Consider the following 21,137-nt stretch of genomic DNA (forward strand, 5'->3'; position numbering starts at 1 on the left):
AGCAAACAAAATGGAGTGATAGAGACACCAACTTTTGACCCAAAATTTATTCTGACCACAAGAAATGAAAGGGCCGTGCATAGAGCACAGAGTGAGGAATGATCATCCAATGGTTAGTGCAGATTAAGGCCCACCCCATGGATGAGCACCAATCCGTGACACTATTAAAGACACTCTATTATGCTTGGAGAAAGGAGACTATCATGGCTTCCCTCTGAGAGACTCCACTAAGCTGCTGACTCAGACAGAAGCAGACATCCACTAGCAAAACCACAGGTGGAGCTCGGGGACTCTGATGGAAGAAGAGAATGAAAAGAATTATGGACTCTAAGGGCATAGGCACTCCATAGGCTTTGTCTTCATGTGGGTACCAAACAACTAGAATTGGGCTTTCCCAAAACAAGTTGTCTGTAGATGGGATATCTGTGCCTTTAAGATTCATTTATTTATTTACTCACTTTACATCCCAATATCGGTGCTCCATCTTCCAGGTACGCCAACACGCATTGTCGGGAAAACCCGTGAAAAGACAAAGCTACACATTTCCTACCTATGTTCTGGGGGCTCAATGTCAGACCATGTTCACTCTCTGGTTGGTGGTTCAGTCTTTGGCAATCCCCAAGAGTCCCGGTGAGTTGACTCTATTGGTCTTTCTGTTGAGTCGCTCATATCAACTGGGCATCAATTCTTCACCTGTTTTTTATTTTTTTTAAAGACTCCCCAAGCTCCAGCAAATGTTTGGTGGTGAATCTTTACACTTCTTTCTCTCAGCTGTTGGGTTGAGTCACTCAGAGGACAGTTATGCTAGGAATCTGTCTGTAAGCATGATAGAGTATCTTTAGTGTGTCAGGGATCAGTGCTTGCCCACGGGGTAGGTCTCAATCTGTGCTAATCATTGGTTGAATGTTCCTTCTATGTCTGCTGTATCTATCTTTGTCTCTGAAGATGTTGTAGGCTGTGTTCATGGTGGATTGAAGGTTTTGTGGGTGTTTTTTTTTTCCTTGTCACACCACTGGGAGTCATGCCTGGCTACAGAAGTGGCATATTAAGGATCTGTATCCCCAGTGCTAGAGTCACATCAATAGACACCCTGGGGATTTGCCTTTCCCAGGTCTCTGGCACTTCCTAGAGTTGCCCACCCAACACTTGTGTTTTCCATTCCCTTTTCCATGGATTCACTATACCTAATTCCTCCAAACTCACTATACCTAATTCCTGCAAAACCACTATACCTATTTCCTCCTACCCATTACTTTCTCTACTTCCCGTCCCATTCACTTTCCTTCCTCCCTGCATCCACCACAATATCTATTCTGCTAAATGCATTTTAAAACAATATTTAGGAAAAAACACTGAGTAAGTATAGAAAGTATCCCATAAGTATTTGCGGTGGATGTTTAGGCAATTTATGCACATATTAAATTTTATAGAGGTCAAAATTACTACATATATTGTTAGAAGAGACATTGTCTTCATTACATTTACCATGAAGGAAAAGCATTTATATATTCTATTAAGTTATACAAGGGAAACTGTTAAAAGAGTGATACACATCACACAACTTTATTACTTTTAATGCTCTCTTTATTGCAAATATTTACACAATGAAAGTACAAAGGCTGAAACTCATGGGAGTGTACTTTGTTTCAAAGTTAAAGTTTATATATACAAGTTAATGACAACAGTCATCTCAGACTCAGAGGCGATAAATACATCAGGGAGTTCTCTATTACCTTACCTGTCTTCTTTCCTTTATTCCTGATGAAGACTCATGTCATTTGCAGCCCCTATTGTGAGAGATGGATCATAAAATGCCTGAGAGTCTACAACCCAGAATCCATCTATAGGAAAGAAAAAAAGACAACATCTCCAAATGATACACGCAATCAAAACTTTCTTGTAGATCTTAATACTTGAAACAAAATGCAAAGAGAAAACCCATTTCCGAGGATATTACAATATACAGGAAATGATAGCTGTAGGAAGCATTCTCACGGGATTTTAAACATTTGTACCTAAGAATGAAACTGCCTCCATGAAGTTGAAGATTTATTTCTTTGGGAAGAAAGTCAGTTTGCCTCTTAAAAGTTGTGCCATCTGTCCATCACTAGAGCAATGGCCATGCTTTATGAATGTGAACAAATAAACACATACCAGTTTTCACTTCTTCAAACAATTTCAAGAAGAACCTGAGAGAGAATGTATAATGCTTTAGAGATACAATACAGGAATTTAAATTAGCCAGCAAAAATATGTTGTTAAAATTTTCTGCCTTCTATTAATAATTTTGACTATTCTTGCTTTGAATAAAAAGATGGCTATGTAACGTCTACCAATCCCCAAAGCCTGAAACATTGTGAAAACTGTCTTACTCCTCCATAATTTGGTGTCACTCTCATGTAGAGGACCAAGGAACTTTCTGTACTTTAATATATTTGATCCTGGGAGCATGCAAATAAATCTTTCAGTTCCAAGAACAAAGACATGGCCATCCAATGTGACCCATTTGAAACAAAATCTTTCTTCCTAACGTCAATGAACTTTAGCACACTGGTAACAATGCAGAGAGCAATATGATGGAATAATCCTGTAATAATAATAATAATAATAATAATAATAATAATAATAATAATAATAATAATGGAATAATCCCCTCAAGGGATCACGGAATAAGGATAGTAAATGTTGAGATGTGTTTTTCAAGTGATATTGTATCCAAGAAAGCAAGTTTCAATAGGACAGACTCCTCACACATGAAAATTACTCAACCTGTCATGGCTTCACAGAGAGAGTTGAGAACCAGAGTGGTCTTTTAGGACAAGAGAAACATTCGCCAACCTCCTTAATATAAAAGCAATCCAGACAGTCTGTGTGAGGATGGTTAGCTTATGCATGACGGACACACACACACACACACACACACACACACACAAACACACACACACATGTAACGCACACAGATACACAGAGAAACACAGTAAAAGACATAGACAGACAAACTGACATACACACAGACACAGACAGACACAGACAAACACACAGACACAGACACACACACACATACACAAACACACAGACACATACTCATATACACACATAGAGAGACACAAAAACACATACAGACACACACAGAGACACACACACACATACACACACATATACACAAATACAGACACACAGACGATAACCAATATACAGATACACACACACACACACACACACAAACACACATACAAACAAACACACACACAGACATACACTAATCTCTTGTCTCCTTCCTAGAGTGTCCAGGTGCACAACAGGTGTGAAAGGATGGAGTGGACCCAGGAAACATTCAGCCAGCAGAAGATTGGTCTGCGTGAAAGTGAATTATGGTTTCTTCCAAGGATTTCAGTGTCACAGCTCTGTTAGAAGGTATTCAGGGACACACTATCATTGTGTGTATAATTTATCAGGGTGAACAACGGCTAACCAAACCTTAGAGTGCAGCAAGGGTTTTCCTGTGCATTTACATCAGTTGCAGGTTTAAAGTACCAGGAATCCCTCATTTGCTATATCTTTATAATCTCTTTCCCAGCATCAGTCTGTTGTTCAGGGATCTCCATTTTACCTCCTCAGAAATTGACTCCACTGAATGTGCCCCATCCCCGACCCTGAAGTCCTACTTGCTGGATTTCAAAGGATTGCAGGTTCGTACTCTGCATTCTCTGTCAGATTAAATCCTCAGGAACGTGGCCCTCTAGACACCATGAATTAATCAGTGTTTTCATCGAGTTTCCACATTAACTCGTATGTTCTCTATTTCTGGCTGTTTCTCTCTGCACCGCGCTATCCCTCCATCTTCCCCGCTGACCCTCCGCTTCTGTCCTCAGTCGCCCTCACTCACTCACATAATCTGTTCCAGTTTTCCTTTCAGATAGGTCTATGCTTTTCCCCTCACGGGCCTTCTCCTTTCCTTTGTTCTCTCTGCATTTGTGGATTGTAGATATAATATGATTAATCGCACAGCTGATACTATGCATAGGTAAAGGCCTTCCATGTTAGTGTCTCTAGGTCTCAGTTCCCTCTTGGGCTGATTTTTTTTTCTAGTTTCATCTATTTTCTCTTAAGCTTCATGATATCATGCCTCGACCACAATGATGTCATTCACCCACCCCTATGATATCATGCCCAAACCTATGATGTCATGCCAAACCCCCATGATGCCATGCCCCCGTCCCCATGATGTCATGCCTTTGCCCCTTGCTAAAGTGTTTGTACATATTCACCAGGTAACATTCTTAATGCTGCCCTGTCAACCACACTCCTCCAGGCACCCACCATTTATAGTACCTCTTCCTATCCTCTCCCATTCTACACTGAATGAGCAGAGGACCACTCTGGGTACATCCCCTCCTCGGGCACATCAAGTCTGTGCAAGACTAGATTCATTGTCTCCCAGCAGGTCCTGAAAACGCAGCCCGGGTAGGAGAACAGGATCCACAGACAGGCAACGGGTTTAGTGAACCCACGTGGTGACCATTGTGCTTCTCTACCTCTCTCAGTCCTTCCTTCAGTTCTTCAGTGAGACTCACTGAGCTCCATCTGATATTTGACCGTGCGCGTCTGCTTCAGTGTCAGTCGTCCCTTGGTGGAGCCTCGCAGAGGAAAATAAACATAAAATGCAAACATAAGAAAGGACCATTAATAATGTCAGTGTTTGTCGTTTGCTCATAGGATAAGTCTCACATCCGGCCACTTATCCTTTGGCCATTCCCTCATTTCCTCTTCCATCTCAGTCCCTGTGTTTCTTACACAGAGGGCAATTTCTGGGTCAAAATTTTGGGGGTGGGTTTGGGTCCTTATCCTTCCACCTTGGGTCCTCTGTGGCTACAGAAAGTGACCATTTCAGTATCTGTATCCCCACTGTTACAAGTCTCAGCTAAAGTCACCCTCATAGACACCAGTGTAGCCTCACCCATCCCAGATTGCTGGTAAATCAGAGATAGCGCCCACCCTGGACTGTCACTGATTTCAGTTTATTCTCTTGGCCCTCTGTCCCTCTTGCTCGTCTCTCCCAAGAAATGATTCTCAAACCACATTTCCCTTCCCATCCCCTTAGGCACCCAATCCTTTCCTTCCATCTGCCTCCTCTAATTAGTTTATTCCTCCTTCTGAGTGAAATTCAAGCATTTTTCTTTGCCCTTTCTCCTTGTTTATCCTCTTTGGTTCCATAAATCTTAGTGTCGGAGGAAGAATGAAGAGGATGAAGAGATTCAAAATGGGGAGGAAGCTGGCCTTCTATCTTGGTATAAAAAACAGGGAAGAAATACATGGTCCTTTGGAAAGCTCAGTTAGTCCTTGGTAAGGGTTGAGTGGTATCGCTGAAGAGATAGCCTTGATCTGAGCATTCTACATAAGGGACTAAGGAACTGTGAGGCTCTCAGAAGCAAATGAACTTCCCTGTTCTTAAGGTTCCTGGAACTAGAGAGTTTATATCCTTCATTCCTTTATTCCAAACCCAAGTGTTGTGAAGGGCACGGTTGTTTTCCTGAGAGGTCATGACCTTTACTCTTCTTTTCTTTTTTTTTTTCTTTTCTTTTTTCTTTTTTCTTTCTTTTTTTTTAACTTGACTATTTCTTATATACATTTCGATTGTTATTCCCTTTTCCGGTTTCTGGCAAACATCCCCCTAACCCCTCCCCCTCCCCTTCTTTTTGGGTGTTCCCCTGCCCATCCTTCCTCCATTGCAGCCCTCTCCCCAACAATCTAGTTCACTGGGGGATCAATCTAAGCAGGACCTGGGGCTTCCTCTCTTTTTTTCATGAAGAAAAGGTCCTAAGGAAGAAGGGAAAAACAAGTATTGTGTCCCTAACTCACGGTAAACTCCTCCATGCTTTGGATACCTATAGTGAAGTTTGGGTCTGACACTGATATTTGAGAGAGAGAAGTGATTCTAGTGGAGACTTCAATAACTCAGTCGTTCCACTACTATTACTCCGACTACCACTTCAGATTTCCGAGATGTTTCTATATATACATTTTGAATATTATTTCCCTTCCCAGTTTCCTGCACATAAGATTCCTAACTTTTCCATTTCCTTCTACTCTAACCAACCTTTCTGCCTCATGATATTGCCTTTAACTGGGAGACAAACTAGGGATGACAAGAGCTTCTCTTTCCAATGTTGCCGAAAAAGGCCATCCTATGCAACATATGCATTTGTATCCATAAGTCAGTCCATGTACTTTCTATGTACATTGGTCTAGTATTAAAAAGCTCTGGTTCACTGGCATCGTTGTTCTTATGGGGTTGAAAACACCTTCAGCTCTTCTAATCCTTTTGCAACATTTACCAACAAGAGGTCCGTTTTCAGATCACTGGTTTGCTACTAGCATTCACTTCTGTATTTGACATGCTGTATCTGTGTCTCTCAGTAAATATCTGTACCCAGTCCCTTGCAGAATGTATTTCCTACCTTCATCAATCTTATCTAGTTTTTTTGTCTGATGTATACATATGTACTTTGGTTCCTCTTAAACCTATGAAGTTAATTGGAAAGTTAACATCGATTCTGAACAACTATGTCAAGAATATAGAATTCAAAAATGACAATTTCAAAGAGACTCCCCCTGTTTTTATGAACCTACTGAAGTAGACTTTATTTTTTCTCCTTTTTTCGGAGCTGGGAACTGAACCCAGGGCCTTGTATTGCTAGGCAAGCGCTCTACCACTGAGCTAAATCCCCAACCCTGAAGCAGACGTATAACTGGTCCTCAAGCCATCCTTTTCCCTGCATATCACATGGTATGTTACGTTTGGCCTGAAGAAAGAATCATTTAAATCATCCTAAACCCTCATGTCTGGCCATGGGAACATTGGAAGCTAGATAGGGTAGTACAGATATCAAATGGGACAAGAAACAGAATTCAATAGTCCATGTTGTCCTTTGCTTTCCTGATGTCTCGTAATTTTTCGATAAAATAAGAATTTGGGAGATTAGCATTTGAAGTAAGTACACAGAATGTACACTATTATAGTTACTCTATAGCTGGGCCCCATCTGTGACCATATCATTGCAGAAAATGGTATTGAAAACAGAATTTTTGTGTGTATTGAGAAATATTTACAAAGTCCCCTAACAAGGAATTTACAATAAGAAATTGAAATACAGGATATTTAAGTTCTTTTTATTTCCAGAGCTGGTAAGAGCACCAGTGGAAGGGGAAGCCCTGGGTCCTGCTAAGATTGAACCCCCAGTGAACTAGATTGTTGGGGGGATGGCGGCAATGGGATGAGGATGGGAAGGGGAGCACCCATTAAGAAGGATAGGGGGGAGGGGGATGTTTGCCCGGAAACCGGAAAAGGGAATAACACTGGAAATTTATACAAGAAATACTCAAGTTAATAAAAAAAAAAGAAATTGAAATACAATATTCATTCAATTTTACGTCTGTAGGGAAAATACTGGTCATTGGGAAACAGAGAAAACCTAGAAAATTCAACTGTATGTCACAAGAATGAACCTAGGAATAAAAGTATTATCTAGGAGAATCTCCTACTCTCCATGTTCCTAAATCTTTTTCAACCATGTCAAGCGCCACAGCATGTAACCATTAGTGAATCAGCGAGAACCACTAGTGAATTAGAGAGAAGGAATATATAATTGTTTCCACTGTGTCACAGGAGACATACCTTTAAAGTGCAAACTTGAATCTTGTCAATGTAAGGAAAGTTGTTCATCAGGTAGTCCATGAGAGTTTTCAGTGACATCATCATTAGGCATCATGACCTTCACTCTTTTTGTCAAGTATAAAAGGTCCTAAGGAAGAAGTGAAAAAGAAGTATCTAGCTCTGAGTAAACTCCTCCATGCTTTGGATACCTATAATGCAGTTTGTGTCTGACACTGATATCTGGGAAAGGGAAGTACTTGTAGTTGAGACTTCATCATCTCAGTCTTTCCACTTGTATTATTCTGAATAACACTTCAGATTTCTGCATGAATATGTCTTACTTGGCAACTCTCTTTCTTTTATATCATTCTTTTTTATTTTTTACCAAAATTTGATTTTTTAACTGAATGTTTCTATACTTACTTTTAAAATATTATTTCTTTTCCCAGTTTCCTGCCCATAAGGTTACTACCCAATCCATTTCCTTCTTTCAAATCAGCCTTTCTGCCGCAATGCATTCCCTTGAACTTGGAGACAAAGTAGGGAATACAAGGGCTTCTCTTTCCAATGTTGCCCAAAATGGCCATCTTCTGCCACATATGCATTTGAAGGCATAGGTTAGTCCATGTACTTTCTTTTTATATTGGTCTATTATGAGAAAGCGCTGGTTCACTGGCATTGTTGTTCTTCTAGTGTTGAAAGCACCTCAGCTCTTCGAATCCTTTTTCAAAATTTACCAACAAGAGGTCCGTTTTCAGATCACTGGTTTGGTCCCAGCATTCACTTCTGTATTTGACATGCTGTATCTGTGTCTCTCAGTAAATATTTATATCTGGCTCCTGGCAGAATGCACTTCTTACCTTCATCATTCCTATCTAGTTTGGTTGTCTGAAGAGTACAAATATAGATTTGGTGTAACCCTAACCCTAACCCTAACCCTAACCCTAACCCTAACCCTAACCCTAACCCTAACCCTAACCCTAACCCTACCCTAACCCTAACCCTAACCCTAACCCTAACCCTAACCCTAACCCTTACACCTCTTTCGTCAAGTGGAATGTTCACATGGATTTTGCCCAACTATGTCAAGAATGTAGAATTAAAAAATGCCAACGCAAATAGACTCTGCCCTGTTTATATGAACCTATTGAAGTAGTCGTATAACTGGTCCTCAAGCCATTCTTCTTCCTGCCCATCATCTGGTATCTTCCTTTTGGTTTTAATAAAGAATCATGGTAAAACATCCTAAACCCTCAAGTCTGACCATGGGAACACTGGGAGACAGATCGCGTAGTACTGATATCAAATGGGACTAGATAACCAAATCCAATAATCCATGATGTCCTTTGCTTTCCTGATGTCTGGTAATTTTTTGTTAAAATAAGGATTTGGGAGTTTATCGTTTGAAGGAGGTACACAGTATTTACACTGTTATGCTCACTCTATAGCTGGGCACCCTTTGTGACCAAAATCATTGCAGAAAATGGAATTGGAAAACAGAATTATCGAGTACACATTGAGGAATATTTACAATACCCCCCATCAAGGAATTAACCATAATTAATTGAAATACAATATTCATTCAATTAAAGGTCTGTAGGGAAAATACTGGCCTTTGGCAGACAGAGAAAACAGAGAAAATTGAACTGTATATCACAGGAATGAAACTGGGAATAAAAATATTATCTAGAATTATCTCCTACACTCCATGTTCCTAAATCTTTTCTACCCATGCCAAGTCCCTGTCTAATTTTCTCCATTGAAAGCATGTAACCACTAGTGAAGCAGAGAGAAGTCTCTAGCTTTAGAGAGATGGGTTATGTATAGGTTTTTACTGTGTAACAGGAGACATACCAGGAAAGTGCAAACTCGAATCTGGTCAATGTAAGGAAAGGTGTTCAGCAGGTAGGCTATTGCAATTCTCACTGATATCATCATTAGGCCTTCCCTGAAAAAGCTCTTTTATCCTTTAGAGGCCTAGCTTCTTTTGTGATGTCACGAGTGTTGTCCTGACTGCAATTGAATTGATGATATTCCTTCAGTACCTCTCGGGTTTACTAATTCGCTCCAAATTCAGAGTAAAGAGCTATTTGCAAAGGAGAACAAAGAGGAAGATGATATCAGGGATGGGGAGGAGGAAGCTGCCCTTCTGTCTTTGTATAAAAAATGTAAGAAATATGTGGTCTATAGGAAAGCTCGGTGAGGCCTGCGCAGGTGTTCAGTGGATTCGATGAAGAGATATCCTTGATCTGAGCCTCCCACATACGGGTATCAGGAGTTCTGAGCCTCTCAGAAGCATCTGGACTTCCCTTCTTGTTATGGTTCCTGGACATCAGAGAGTTTATACCATTAATTTCTTACAAAATTCAAGAGTTAGGAAGGGAATAGTTGTTTACCTGAGTGCTCATGACACTTATTCTTTTTGTCACAGATGAAAAAGTTTCTAAGGAAGAGGGAAATGCAGGTATTGTGTCCTCAGCTCACAGTAAATTACTCCATGATTTGGATTCATTTAGTGCAGTTTGTGTCTGACCCTGTTATCTGGGAGAGAGAAGTGATCCTATTCGCCACTTCATTGTCCCCGTCTTTTCACTAATATTTCTCTGCCTACCATTCCCTGTCAATGACTTTTTAGATTTCTGAGTCAATAGGTGTTATTAGTTGATTGTACTCTTTTCTTTAATTTCTTTCATTTTTTTATTTTTTACCATATTTTATTCCTTATTATTAATTGGATATTTCTATATTTATATTGAAATGTTATTTCGTTTCCCAGTTTCCTGCCCATAAGATCCCTAACCATGTTCCTGCTCTTGTTCTATTATGCCCCATACTGCCCCTTTACGTTCCAATGAACTGTGAGTCTAACCCAGGGAGAACAAATGGGTTGTCCTTCCATTGATGCTTAAGGAGGACATAACCAGCCATAGTTGTGTCTCTGTACCTACATTGAATATTGGTTTAGTACCAGAGAGCACTGATTCATTTGCATTGTTTTTCATATGAGGTTAAACCCCTTCACCTCCTGTAATACTTCCCCAAAATCTACCAACAAGAGGTCCATTTTAAGTTCACTGGTTTGCCACTAGCACTCATTTATGAATTTTTTCTAAGGAAAGATCTATATCTGGTTACTGACAGAATGCACTTCTTAGCTTCATCAATATTATCAAGTTTTTGTGGTATTCATATATATATATATATATATATATATATATATATATACAGTTCGATGGCTCCTGCAGTGAGGAAGTAAGGACGAATTTTAACATGGATTCTGCTCAACTAGGTCTAGAATGTAGAAGCCGGGTAGGAGATTTGGCTCAGTGGAAGAGCACTTGTCTAGTAAGCCCAAGGACCTGTGTTCGGTCCCCAGCTCTGAAAGAAGAAAAAAAAAAGAATGTAGAAAACACAAATGAAAATGGAAAATAGAGTCACTCCTTTCCTTATGAACCTCCTGAAGTACAGTGTTCCCTGGACTTCAGTCATTCTTCTCCCTGCCCATCCTCCTGAATCTTCTGTTTGGCCTGAAGAATGAATCATAGAAAAGCATCCAAAACCCTCAAATCTGTCACTGGGACACTGGAAGGTTGATACTGTAGTACTGATATCAAAAAGTTCTAGAGAAACAAATTTGATACTCCATGTGGTCCTTTGATTTACTGATGTCTGAAAATTTTTGAAATAAATAAGGACTTGGGAGTTTACTATTTGAAGTAGGTACACAATATTTACACTGTTTTACTCACTCTGTACCTATGCTCCTTTTTTGCCAAAATCATTGCAAAAAATTGAATTGGAAAACAATTTTTGAGTACACATTCAGGAATATATATTTCCCCTCTCAAGGAATGTAGAAAAAATATTAATACAATATTTCATCAATTGAAGGTCTGTAGGGAAAATACTTGCCTTAGAAAACAGAGAAAACCTGGGAAATTGAAGTGTATGTCACAGGAATGGACCTGGGAATAAAATTATTAATCAAAGTATCTCCTCTTCTCCATGTTCCTAGACCTTTTCTCCCATTCCAAGTCCCTGACTAACTTTCTCCATTCAGACAACGTAACCACTAATGAAGCAAAGAGAAGTATCTAGCTTTAGAGAGATGTAGTATGTAAAGTTTTCCACTGTGTCTCAGGAGAAACTCCTTGAAAAGCCACTTTCGAATCTGTTCAATGTAAGGAAAGCTGTTTAGCAGGTAGTCCATGCAGCTCTCAGTGACATCACCATTAGGCCATGCCTGAAAAATCTCTTCTATCCTGGAGATCCCTATCTTCTTCTGTGATGTCACAAGTGTTGTTGTGTCTGCAACTGCCGCTCAGATATTCCTTCAGTACCTCTACGGTTTACTAATTGGTCTCTAATTCAGAGTCAATAGACATTTGGGAGTGAGAAGAAAGAGGGTAAAAAGAACAGTGATGGGGAGAAAGAAGTTGGCCTTCTGTATTTGTCTAAAAAAGGAAGAAACACTTGGTCCATTGGAAAGCTCAGTGTTTCCTGGTTAGGGGTTGAGTGGGTTTGCTGAAGAGATATCCTCTATCTCAGCCTTCAACATATAGGACTTAAGAACTGAGAGTCTCCCAGAAAAATCTGGACTTCCCTGCTCCTTGAAATCAGAGAGTTTATATCATTAATTTCTTTATTCCAAAAGCCAGGTATTGGAAAGGGCCCAGTTGTTTCCTGAGAGCTCATGGCTTTTATAACTTTTCCGAGAAGAGAAAGATCCTAAGGAAGGAGGGAAAGACAAGTATTGTGTCCTCAGCTCAGAGTACACTCCTCCTTGCTTTGGATTCCTATAGTGCAGTATGTGTTAGACAGTGATATCTGGGAGAGAGAAGTGCTTCTATTTGAGACTTCATCATCTCAGTCTTTCCACTAGTATTACTCTGACTACCATTCCCTGAAAGTTACCCTTTAGATTTCTGAGTCAATAGGTGTGATTTGCTTGCAGTTAACTTTTCTTTTTCTCTCTCTTTTTTATTTTTTAGCAATATTTATTACTTTTTCTAATTGTATATTTTTATATTTACATTTCAAATATTATTTCCCAGGTTCCTGTCCATGAGATTCCTAAGCAGTGCCACTAACCTACTTCTATAACCCCCGTTACTGCACGTTGACATTCCCTTGAACTTGTAGTCAAACCTAAGGAGCAGGAAGGGCTTCTCCTTCCATTGCGGCCCAACAAGGCGTTCTCTGCTACCTATGCAGTTGGAGGCATAGGTCTGTCCGTACACAGTCTTTGAATATTGGTTTAGTACCAGAAAGCTCTGCTTAGTTGAATTGTTGTTCTTATGGGGTTGAAAGTCCATTCAGTTCTTGTAATCTTTTCTAAACATCTACAAACATGAGGTCCATTTTCAGTTCTCTGGTTTTCCACTAGCACTCACTTCTGTATTTGACGTGCTCTAGCTGTGTCTCTCAATAAAAATCTATGTCCAGTTGCTGGCAGCATTCTCTTCTTAGCTTCAAAAATCCATCTAGTTTTGGTGCCAGATATATATATATATATATATATACTTTTCGTGGCTTCTACTACTAAGAATTTTGATGGAAGATATACTTAGATTCTGTGTAACTAGGTCAAGAATATAGGATTCACAAATGACAATGCCAAATAGACTCCCTCCTGTTCTTATAACCTATGGAAGTTGAGGTTTCACTGGACCTCAAGCCAATCTTCTTGCTGACCATCACCCAGAAATTGATGTTTGGCCTGAAGAAAGAATCGTGTTAATACAACCAAAACCCTCAAGTCTTGCCCTGGGACCACAGGCAGGTCGATATTAGAGAATTGATCTAAAAGAACTACAAAACCGCATTCTATAGTCCATGTTGTCCTTTGCTTAACTGATGTCTGGTAATTTATGGACAAAATAAGTATTTGGAAGTTCAACATTTGAAAAAGGTACACAATATTTACACTGTTATATTCACTCTATAACTCGGCCCAATTTGTAGCCAAAAATTTTTATTGCAAAAAATTGAATTGGAAAAATGAAAATTTTGAGTACACATGCAGGAACATATGTAATGTCCCCTATCAATGAATGTAAAATCAAAAAATGTAGCACAATTTTCACTCAATTAAAGGTCTGTAGGGAAAATACTGGCACCTGGGAAACAGAGAACACCTTGGGAATTGAACTTTATGTCACGGGATTGGACCTGGGAATAAAATTAATCTCCAGAAGAATCTCCTTCTCTCTGAGTTCCTAGATCTTTCTAAGCCCTTGACTAGCTTTCTCCATTCAGATCATGTAACCACTAGTGAAGCAGAGAGAAGTCTGTAACTTTAAAGAGATGTAGCAAATAAAAGTTTCTACTGTGTCACAGGAGACACGCCCGGAAAGGACACCCTTGAATCTGGTCAATATAAGGAAAGCTGTTCAGCAGGTAGCCATGTCAGTTCTGAGTGACATCATCATTAGGCCATGCCTGAAAAATCTCTTGTATCCTGGAGAGCCCTAGTTTCTTCTGTGATGTCACAAGTGTCGTCTTGACAGCAAATGCCTCACAGATATTCCTTCCTTATATCTAGGGTTTGCTAATTGGCCTATAATTCAGAGTAAACAGCCATTTTGGAGGGAGAACAAATAGGATGAAGAGATCAGAGATGTGGAAAAGGAAGCTGGGCTTCTGTCTTGGTATAAAAGGAAAGAAGAAATATGTGGTTCTTGGGAAAACACCCTGGGAAGATGGCTTTAGTTCTTTTGTTCTCTAGGTGCACCAAGCTCTTGGAGAAATTGCTGAACATCCTAAAGACCTTTGGGCCGACGGTTAAGTTTCTAGATACCCGTTTTTAGATTTCGATGGTCCTGGGGATTGCATGACTGATGGTAAATGTTTCCCAGGAAGAGTTTGAGAGTCAGACTGATTTTTAGATGTTTTAGAAGACATGGAATTTTTCTGATATAAAATAATTTTCTGCATATCCATTAATAAAAAGGACACTAACTGGCAAGCCCCAACACAAGGAGGCAAGTAAAATCATAGATAAAGCAAGAAATTAATCTTTACAACAAAAGAAACAGAAGCACACAAGCATAAACTAACCTCCAATTATGAAAATAAGAGAAAGTGACCATCACTAATCCTTAATATCTCTCAACTTCAATGGACTCAATTACCCACTAAGAAGACCCATGCTCTCTCTTCCACATGGAGGTAGTCTCTACAAGGTCCCTCTACACACTCCCGGCATTTTACTGAGTCCTGATAGTCTCATACCTCTCAGGTCTCTGGAATATTCTAGAGCCACCAACTACCTCCAACATTTTAGCTCCTGAGATTGCCTGTTTCCATTCATTCTGCTGAAAGTCAGGGTTTCAGTCCTACTCCCCGCCAATAACTGACCATGTTCCCATCTTTCCCTTACTGTCTCCTTTCTCACCCAGGTCCCTCACTCTTCCCTCCTGAGGTTCATTTCTTCTCCCTCTCTAGTGGGATTGAGACTCTTCACTTTGGCTGTTCAGCTTGTTAAACTTTTATTTTTTCTTTTATAAATATTAGATATTTTTGTTTACATTTCAAATATTATTCACTTTCCCAGTTTTCCGGTCATAAGAGTCCTATCACTTTCCCCACCAGTTCTTCTATAAAGGTGTTCCCCCTCACCAACCACTCCCTTTCCCAGCACACCCTGACATTCCCCTACACTGGGGTACTAGCTTTGGTAGGTTAAGAGCTTCTCCCCCCATTGATGTCCAACAAGGCTACATATGCAGCTGTAGACATAGTTCTGTCTATGTACAGTCTTTGAATATTGTTTTAGTACCAAAAAGCTATGGGTCATTGGTATCGTTGTTTTTATGGGATTGAAAGCCCATTCACTTCTGGTAATCCTTTCTCCAAATTTACTAACAAGAGATTCGTTTACATTCCACTGGTCTGCCAATAACCTTCATTTCTATAATCGGCAGGCTCTACCTGTGTCTCTCAGGAAAGATCTATATCTGTTTCCTGGCAGCATGCACTTCTTAGCATCATCAATCTTATGTAGTTTGTGGCAGATCTATCTATCTATCTATCTATCTATCTATCTATCTATCTATCTATCTATCTATCTATTTATCTATCTCTATCATATATATATATACATATACATACTTATACATATATACATACACACACACACACACATATATATATACATATATATATATATGTATTTATGTATATATTTGGTGGCTCCTACAGCTATGTGGTTAGTTGGAATTTTAGGATAGATTCTGTGCAACTAGTTCAAAAATGTAGAATTAGCAAAGGCCAATGCCAATCAGACTCCCTCCTGTTATTTTTGAACCTACTGAAGTTGAGGTATCTCTGGACATCAAGACATTCTTCTTCCTGCCCATCCTGCTGAGTCTTGTGTTTGGCCTGAATAAAGAATCATGGTAAAACCTCCAAAACCCTTAAGTTTGGCCCTGGGAACAGGAAGGTAGATATTATAGAACTGACATCTAATGGGACTAGACATCCACATTCTATAATCTATGATGTCCTTTTGCTTTAAGCTGTCTCCTAATTTTTGGATAAAATAAGGATTTTGGACTTCATCATTTCAAGTAGGTATACAATATTTACACTGTTATATTCACTCTATATATTGGCATGCTTTGTTGCTTATTAATTGCAGAAATGGAATTGCAAAACAGAATTTTTGTGTACACAATCTGGAATATATATATATATAAAGTCTCCTATAAGGAAAGTACAATACGAAAATGAAATACAATACTCAATCAATTAAAGGTCTGGAGGGAAAATACTGGCCTTTGGGAAACAAAGAAAACCTAGGAAATTGAAGTGTATGTCACAGGAATGGACCTTGGAATAGAATTATTATCCAGAATAATCTCCTCCACTCCATGTTCCTAGACTTTTTCTACCCATGCCAAATGCCTGATTAACTTTCTCCATTCAGAGCATGAAACCATTAATGAAGGAAAAAAACTCACTAGGTTTGGAGATGGAATACATAAAGGTTTCCCCTGTGTTACAGGAGAGATACCTGGAAAAGGCACTCTCAAATCTGGTCAATGTAAGGAAATCTGTTCAGAAGGTAGGCCATGGCAGTTCTCAGAGACATCATCATTAGGCCCTGCCTGAAAAATATCTTGCAACCTGGAGATCCCTATCTTATTCTGTGTTGTCACAAGTGTTGTCGTGACTGCAATTGCCTCTCATATATTCCTTCAGTACCTCTAGTACTTACTAATTGGCCTCTAATTCAGAGTAAACAGCCATTTGGGAGGGAGAATAAAAAGGATGAAAAGATCAGATATGGGGAGAACGAAGGAAGCTGGCCATCTGTCTTGGTACAAAAAAGGAAGGAATACATGGTCCTCGGTATAGCTCAGTGAGTACTTGGTAGTGATTTAGTGGGAATGCTAAAGAGATAGCCTTTATCTGAGCCTCCCACCTATGGGAATCAGGAGATGGGATCCTCTCAGAAGAATCTGGACTTCCCTGTTTTTATGGTTCCTGGAAATCAGAGTTTATATCATTAATTTCTTTATTCCAAAAGTCAAGTGTTGGGAAGGGCACAGTTGTTTTCCTGAGAGCTCATGACCTTTACTCTTTTTGATAAGAAGAAACATGTCCTAAGGTAAAAGGGAGAGACAGGTATTGTGTCCCTAGCTCAGAGTAAATTCCTCCATGTTTTGGATATCTATAGTGCAGTCTGGGAAGCAGCAGTGCTATTAGTTGAGATTTCATCATCTCATTCTTTCCACTAATATTTCCACTGATTACCAGTTTACTTCTCTGAGTCACTAGGTATGATTAGCTGTCAGTTTTCTCTTCGTTTATTCCTTTCATTTTTTTATGTTTTAGCTTTATTTGTATTGATTTTTTTAACTTGATGTTTCTATATTTACATTTAATGATATTTCGTTTCCCATTTAACTGCCCATAAGATTCCTACCCATATCCTTCCCCTTCTACTTTAACCCCTCTGACTGTGCATTCACATTCCCTTTAACTGGGAGACAAACCTAGAGTGGGCCAATAGCTTCTGCCTCCATTCGTGATGAACAAGGTCATCCTCTACCACATGCAGTTTGAGCCATAGCTCTGTCCATCTACATTCATTGAATATTGGTCTAGTACCAGAAAGCTCTGGGTCATTGACATTGTTGTTCTTATGGGATTGAAAGCTCCTTCACCTCTTGAATTCCTTTCTCAAAATCTGCCAACAAGAGGTCTGTTTCAGTTCACTGATTTGCCACTAGCATTAATTTCTGTAGTTGACATGATCTACCTGTGTCTCTCAGGAAATATCTATATCAGGTTGCTGGCAGAAGGCACTTTTTAGCTACATCAATATTATCTAGTTTTGGTGGCTGATGTATATATATACTTTTGTGGCTCCTACAGCTATGTGGTTAGGTGGAATTGTGACACGGATTCTGAGCAAGTAGGTCAAGAATGTAGAGTTCAGAAATGACAGTGCCAAATAGACTCCCTCAAGTTATTATGAACCTATTGAAGTTGAGGTTTCACTGGTCCTCAAGCCATCCTTCTTTCTGCCCATCCTCCGTTATCTTATGTTTGGCTTTCAGTGAGAATCATTGTAAAACATCCAACCCTCAAGTCTAGCAATGGGAGCACAGGAAAGTAGATAGTATAGTACTGATATCAAATAGGACTAGAGAACTGAATTCTATAGTCATTATGTCATTTGCTTTGCTGAAAATAAAACTGGAAACAGAATTTTTTAGTACGCATACAGGAATATTAATAAAATCTCTTATCATGGAATGGACAATGAGAAAGTGAAATACAATATTCATTCAATTAAGGTCTGTAGGTAAAATACTGGCCTTTGGAAATAGAGGAAACCTGGGATATTGCACTCTATGTCACAGGAATGAACCTGGGAATAAAATATTATCTATAAGAATCTTCTTCTCTCTATGTTGCTAAATCTTTTCTAGCCATGCTAAACCCCTAACTAACTTTGTCCATTGAGAGCATGTAAACCCTAATGAAACAAAGAGAAGTCTCTACCTTTAGAGAGATTTAGTATGTAAAGGTTTCCACTCTTAAACAGGAGACTCTTCTGAAAGTGTCACCCTCAAATCTGGTCAATGTAAGGAAATCTGTACAGCAGGTAGTCTACGGCAGTTCTCAGTGACATCATCATTAGGCCCTCCTTGAAAAATCTCTTGTATTCTGGAAGCCTGAGCTTCTTCTGTGATGTCACAAGTGTTGTCCTGACTGCAACTTCCTCTTAGATATCCCTTCAGTACATCTAGGGTTTATTAATTGTCCTTTAATGCATTGTATACAGCAATTTGGGAGGGAGAAACAGAGGATGAAGTTATCAGACATGGGGAATATGAAGCTGGCCTTCTGTCTTGGTATAAAAATGGAAGAAATACGTGGTCAGTGGGAAAGGTCCTTGAGTCTTGGGTAGAGGTCGAGTAGGTTCACTGAAGATATAGCCTTGATCTGAGATTTCCACATATGGAATCAGGAGCTCGGAGTCTCTCAGAAGCATCTGAGATGCTTCTCAGAAGATCTGAAAAATAACTTGTTATTTTTCTTGGAAGTCAGATACTTTATATAATTCATTTCTTTATCCCAAAAGCCAGGTGTTGGGAGGGGCACTATAATTTTTCCTGAGAGCTCATAGCTTTTACCATTTTACCTTGAAGGAAAACGTCCTAAGGAAGAAAGATAAGTCAAGTATTGTGTCCTCAGCACAGAGAAAACACCTCCATGCATTGAATTCTAATAATGTAGTTTGTGTCTGTCACTAATATCTGGGAGGAACAAGTGATTCTAGATGAGACTTCATCATATCAGTCTTTCCACTAGTATTACTCTGAATACCATTACCTGACAGTAACCCCTTAAAATTCTGAGTCAATAGTTGTGATTAACCGGAAGATTTCTTTTCTTTTATTTCTTTCATAATTTTTTTTTATTTTTAACAAATTTTATTGCTTTTTTAATGGATATTTCTAAATTTACATTTAAAATATTAATTCCTTTCCCAGTTTCCTGACTATAATATCTCTTACCAGTCCCCTTAACCTTTTCATTATAACCCCTCTTTCTGCCCCTGGACATTCACTTGAACTGGGAGTCAAACCTAGACAGGACCAAGGGTTCTATTTCCATTGTTACCCAACAAGGCCATCCTCTACAACATATGCAGTTGGAGACATAGGTCTGTTCATGTACATTCTTTGAATATTGGTCTACTACTAGAAAGCTCTGTTTCATTGGCATTGTTGTTCTTACAGGGTTAAAAGCACCTTCAACTCTTCTAATCCTTTCTCAACATCTACCAAAATAAGTCTGTTTTCAGTTCACTGGTTTGACACTATTGTTCATGTTGTGGTTTGCCTTGAAGTTATCTGTATTTGATGCTAATTCCACTGCCCCAAGGTCAGCTGCATAGTCCTGTACTCAGAACTAAGGTTACTTCAGCAGAACCACGACTCCATTGAATTTGTAAAGTATATGTGAGTGTCAGGAACAAGATAGAAGGAGGGTTATCATGGGAGGAGAAGGCAGAATGAGCGAGAGAGAAGTTTGAAGGGAGAGGAGGAGACTAGAGGAAAAAAAAAGAGTGAAAGGAAGATGACAGAGTGAGAAGCAATGTTAGGAGAATTTAAGATTGTGCTTTGTTTAATTACAGGTCATTATTAATGTTCCTAAGGAATGGATGGTACCTGGTTTGTATGTTTAAGTGGACAATTATATCGAATCAACTGGATCAAAGAGTATTGTGTTGTGTGTTTTTTTATGTGAAGGTTTGAGTATTGGAAAATGTGCGGTGGCATGAAACATTGCGCAGCCGAGGAGTGAGGTGTTTCTGCCAAGATATCTAGCAGAGAATATGAGACACTTTGGTGCCAGAGTTAGCAGGGTAAAAGAAAATTTATTTTTTATTTTTATATTTTACAAGAACACATTCACTTCTGTATGTAATATGCTCTAGCTGTGTCTCTCAGGAAATATCAATATCTGGTTCCTGGCAGAATGCACTTCTTAGCTTCATCAAACTTACCTAATTTTTGTGATATATATACCTTTTGGGTGGATCCTACCGCTACGTGGATTTTCACATGGATTCTGCACAACTAAGTCAAGAGTGTAGAATCCACAAAGGACAATAACAAATAGACTCCCTCCTGTTCTTGTGAACATATTGATGTTGAGGTTTCCCTGGAGCTCAAGTCATACCTCTCCCTGTCTTCGTCTAGGATCTTATTATTCCTGAAGAATGAATCATAGTATAAGATCCACAACATTCAAGTCTGGCCACGGGAACACCGTATGGTAGATAAAGCAGAACTGATATCAAATAGTTAGAGAACTGTATTCTATAGTTCATGTTGTCCTCTGCTTTACTGATGTCTGGTAATTTTGGGATTAAATAGGGATTTAGGTGTTTATCATTTCAAGTAGGTACATAATATTTGGACTGTTATATTCATTCTATAGCTGGGCAACATTTGTT

The 21,137-nt window shown here is 39.2% G+C and overlaps 1 long non-coding RNA gene across 1 annotated transcript; it reads right to left on the reverse strand.

Annotated features, from left to right (window-relative positions):
• Window positions 1–1,162: 1,162 nt before the first annotated feature.
• Window positions 1,163–18,803, reverse strand: LOC108353338 (uncharacterized). The gene is made up of 5 exons (XR_010062553.1): window positions 18,671–18,803; window positions 7,676–7,802; window positions 4,536–4,637; window positions 2,016–2,189; window positions 1,163–1,841 (listed from the first exon to the last, which is right to left on the reverse strand). It is a non-coding gene; the product is annotated as an uncharacterized LOC108353338 (long non-coding RNA).
• Window positions 18,804–21,137: the final 2,334 nt, after the last annotated feature.

Source organism: Rattus norvegicus, assembly GCF_036323735.1.
Source record: "Rattus norvegicus strain BN/NHsdMcwi chromosome Y unlocalized genomic scaffold, GRCr8 chrY_unlocalized_7, whole genome shotgun sequence".
Classification (NCBI taxonomy): Eukaryota; Metazoa; Chordata; class Mammalia; order Rodentia; family Muridae; genus Rattus; species Rattus norvegicus.